General features: G+C 38.7%; 1 protein-coding gene across 1 annotated transcript in view; it reads right to left on the reverse strand.

Annotated features, from left to right (window-relative positions):
* The window catches only part of LOC143301250 (metal cation symporter ZIP14-like), a 35,446-nt gene that overhangs the window by 29,753 nt on the left and 693 nt on the right, over positions 1 to 5,000 (reverse strand). The gene's annotated exons all lie outside the window — the stretch shown is intronic.

Consider the following 5,000-nt stretch of genomic DNA (forward strand, 5'->3'; position numbering starts at 1 on the left):
CAGACAGACTAGAAGACTTCACGACGTGACAACTTGCGGTTTTATGGGATTCTCCACCTTGAGCCCACTGAGACTTTTGACTCATGTGCAAGTGCAGTAGTAGACGTGCTCAACACTGTTGACGGACAGAAACGCTGGACTCCTGACGACATCATACGAGCACACCGCACGGGACAAGCACGACAGGGACAGCCACGACCCATGATCGTGCGGTTTACAAGGTAGAGGGACAAAATGACAGTGCTAACTAATACAGAGACAAGACAGAAACTGCAGGAAGGTGGGGTGAGGGTGGCCAATGATATGACCAAAGCACAGGCCCAGATCGTAGCAAAGGCTAGAAGTGAGGGAAAGAGGGCCTATTTTCACAGACGGGTCAGCTCGTGATCGAACCTAGATTCCCAGATAATCGATCATACGCGCAGGTCGTAGGGAGTGGGGGTAATGGTGCTACAATGTCCCGAGACAAACAGGCCAATACACAAACATCACACTCCACCCCAAGAGGAAAAGGGTGTGTCTGATTGGTCCAATCAAGGCAGGGGTTCCCCTCCGCTTGACAGTGAGAGGGTGGTGACGAAGGCAGGTGACACCGTTTGGCAGAACGCTCCGTGCGGTGTGAGTGGGGAACCCTCTCCCTCCTCCCCACCTTCTCGTGCTCGTGCACGTGCAAACCAGGACCAGCGGCAGCGTGACGACAGCGGCGGGGGTGGAGATGGTGCCTCCCTCAGTCACGGACGTCGGGGTGAGTTCAGCACGTGAACGACACGAGCCAATCAGAGCTGGCGGGAATTCCCCGATTTATGACGCTGAGTGTCACTCCTTTGGTGACGTGCGTGCAACTCGTGGAGGTTCGGGGACAGGACAGGCGGGGATGCACTCTTACCTGGGGAACCCGCCACGCAAGTCACCCGCAGGTTCAGCTCGTGGCAGGGGAAGAGGTGGTGCTGTCAGTGACAGGAACACGCGTTCTAGTCATGTCAAAAAGCCATAGGACATGCCCGACCATCCAAAACATTGGTCTTTCCTCAATTACAACGTGGAAAACTTATATAACAAATTGAAAGACGTTTCCTTTATAAATTATGTAAATAAATTTGATTTTGTTTGTCTCACTGAATGTTTTCTTGATTCATCGTTTGATTTCAGTGGTGTGTTTACTGATTATGTGAAGTTTTATGCTCCAGCCAAGAAGCTGTCCTATCATGGTCGACGCTCAGGTGGTGAGCTGTTGTTAGTGAGAAAGAGCTTAGTTGATTGTGTGAAAGACATAAAATTAGAGTGTGCTAACACTATTGCTATCAGAGTAAATAAATATGTATTTGGTTTAGATAAGGATGTTGTTTTAGTTGCTTGCTATGTCGCTCCAGAAGGAAGCCCTGTGTATAATGATAAAACAAAGACGGTGTCTTGATATTAGAAGAAACATTACTGCAACATTTTGAAAAGGATGAAGTACATTTAATGATCACTGGAGATCTGAATGCCAGAACTGGTAACAAACAATCTGAACTTGAAATTATGACAAATTATATGGATGACCTGGATGACAGTGTGGATGAAGAAAGTGGTGGACGATATTCTAAAGATGAAACTATAAATAATTTTGGTAAAACATTGTTAGACCTGTGTTTCCTGTTTGATATGATTGTCTTGAATGATTTTTGTGAGAGTGATAAAAAGGGAGACTATACTTTTGTGTCTCCTAATGGATGTAGTGTAATAGATTATCTTCTGGTTTCTGTTGATTTGTTATCGAAATTCGATGTGCATATTGGTGACTGCGTGGATTCATGGCACTTGCCAGTTGAGGCAACTTGGAAAAATATTCCTCATAATCACAGCATGAATATAATGCATCAGGGTGAAGAAAAAATTGTACAGTCTGATGAAAATGTCAATGTCTTTAAAAACGAGCTAGACGGTGATGAATTCTATGATGATATTCGGAAAACATTTCGATTATTAGATACTAGCTTGAACGGTAGTTTAAACCAATTTGTTACTGCCTTGTGTGGAGCTGCTGCATGCATGATTCGAATAGCAGGAAAAGGAAGCAAGATATGTAATGATTGGTTTGATGATGAATTTAAGTGTAAGAAACAAGAAGTTAAAAGGTTACTTAAAAGATTTCAGAGGTGTAAAATACAAACGGACAAGACAGATAAAAGACAAGCATATGCTGCAGCCCGAAAAGAGTATGTAAGATTAAGAAAATCAAAAGAGCAAGAGTTTGAAAAGAATAGAATTAAAATTAAGATATTCGATTAGTGACTCAAAGACATCCTGGTCAGTGATAAGATCTGTGAACAGAAAAGTGTTTGTGTATAATGATATTTCTATGCAACAGTGGCATGATCATTTCTTTAAGGTTCTTAATGACTTTGATAATGATTTAATGCAAGAAGAAAACAATTTAGTGAAGACAGAGGATGAGTGTGAGCCATTGCTTAACGACCCTATCACTAAGGAAGAGATCATTTCTAGTATTAGACACTAAGTCAGGAAAAAGTGCAGGTCCAGACAAAATTATTGGAGAAATGCTGAAGCATGCAAATTCCCTTATGATCGACTTCCTTATTCAGGTATTTAACCAGATGTTTGAAAATGGTACATTTCCTGTAGAATGGGCAAAATCAATAATTATTCCTATACATAAAAAGGTGATGTTAACAACCCCGATAACTATCGTGGAGTATGGCTCACAAGTGTTCTAAGCAAAGTTCACACCCACCCCTTAAATAGGAGACTAACTAAATGGGCTGAAAAAGAAGAAAAAAATAACTGAAGAGCAAGCAGGTTTTAGAGCAATTTACAGTACTATTGATCACATATTTACATTGTATTCAATGGTGCAAAATTTTCTGCTTTGTAACACAAAACTGTATGTCGCTTTTGTTGATTTCAGGAAGGCTTTCGATTCTGTGAATTGTAATGCCCTGTGGAATGTCCTGCGTAAAAGTGGTGTGAATGGAAAACTGTATATGGCGCTGAGAGGTGTCTACAACTCAGTACTTGCATGTGTGCGTGTAAAAGGTGTATACTCAAATTACTTTGAATGTTCAGCTGGTGTTAAACAAAGATGTCTTTTAAGCCCGCAAATGTTTTCTTTATATATATATATATATATATATATATATATATATATATATATATATATATATATATATAAATGAATTAGCTGTAGAACTTTCCAAAAGAGGTCGGCATGGTATCCAGCTAATACCAGGAGCTACTGAGATATTTCTGTTGCTTTTTCCTGACGATGTCATTCTTTTGTCGGGGACAGTTAAAGGTTTGCAAAACCAGTTAAATGCCTTAAAAGAAGAAGGCGATCGATTAGGTTTGACTGTGAATCTGGATAAAACGAATATTATGGTTTTTAGAATCGATGGTCATCTATCAACGCTTGAAAAATGGTTATACGGAAATACAGAAGTTAGGGTTGTTAATTCATATAAGTATTTTGGAATGATTTTTTCAACAAAATTAAGTTCGAATAATGCATGGGAAGAATTTTGCAGAAAAGGTAAAAAAAAAGGCGTCATCGAAATTTTGAAAACAGTTAGAAAACTGAACTCCATTGATTGTTGTCTATTTTGGAAAATGTTCGACGTACAAATAGAACCTTTACTTCCTTATGCAGCTGAAATCTGGGAACTAAGGGTTAATTCACATATTGAGAGAATACATACTTTTGCAATTAAATGCTTTCTAAATGTTCCAATTCATTCCTCCAATGCGGTTCTTTATGGGGAAACTGGAAGATACCTTCTGTACACAAGAACGTTTGTCAAATGTATTAAATATTGGATAAAATTGTTAACGCTTCCACAAATACGTCTGTGCAAACAGGCCTATGATATGATGCTTTTGCAAATGGAGTTAGGAAAAGACAACTGGTGTTGTAGAAAGAAGAAGGTTCTAACTGAACATGGTTTTTGAATTGTGTGGTTGTCCCAGGGTGTAGGAAACGAACAACAGTTTATTGCAGAATTCATAGACAGACTCATTTGTTCCTTCAAACAAAACTGGCATTCTGACATGGAAAGTAAAGACAAATATTGTTGGTTCTTTTGATTTAAAAGTATATTTCAGCCTGAAGCATACCTCAGAATCATTAGAGATAAGTGGCATAGAATAAATTATGCAAGATTTAGGCTAAGAACTCTGGGTTTTTAATGCAGACAGGAGATGGTTTGAACCTGGGACTTCCTCACAATCACCATGTCCTCTCTGTGGATACCAGGTGGATGACGAAAAACATTTTCTTTTTCAGTGTGAAGTTTATAATACTGTGCGAGAAAGATGTATATTCTTTAAAACTGACGTGGCTAAAAGTCATGATGTTGTTACTGTTTTATCATCTGATAATGAAATCATAATTCATTATGAAATTCATTGCAGACGCACAAACAATAAGACAAAGGTACATAAGTCAAAATGGTATTAACAGCTTCGAAGGTACTTAATTATAATCAGTGCAGAAGTTGCTGTCTTATTTAGACAAAACAGAACTGAAAACATAGCATTACATACATGAGTGTATTGTTGAGTCAGTCTGAATTAGTTTTGATATATTCTTGAGTGGATGGTCGAGTCAGTCCCCATTCATTTTGTCATTTTGATATAGTATCATATTTTTGTTTTTCTTTAGTTCCATTTCCTTGAGTTTTTGTCAGGATGTGACTTTAGTGTTTCCAATGATTGCATGTTTTCTTGGTTTAAATTGACTGAATGGTTGTGAAAACAAAGAGTTTTTGAAGCAAAAATATGTGAATTTATGTTGTTGCCCCCTTGTCAAAAGACCTTTCTTGGCAATGACAATAAATAATTCCAGTGAACAGTGTCCAGTCTCTCTCTCTCTCTCTCTCTCTCTCTCTCTCTCTCTCTCTCTCTCTCTCTCTCTCTCTCATATTCCATCAAAATTCTATAGGTATCCAAGTCAACTACGGTTAAGCTTACTTATGGCTTCTTGTAATGAAAGGATTGTAAGGAAT

Source organism: Babylonia areolata, chromosome 27 (assembly GCF_041734735.1).
Source record: "Babylonia areolata isolate BAREFJ2019XMU chromosome 27, ASM4173473v1, whole genome shotgun sequence".
In the NCBI taxonomy this organism is placed as follows: domain Eukaryota; kingdom Metazoa; phylum Mollusca; class Gastropoda; order Neogastropoda; family Buccinidae; genus Babylonia; species Babylonia areolata.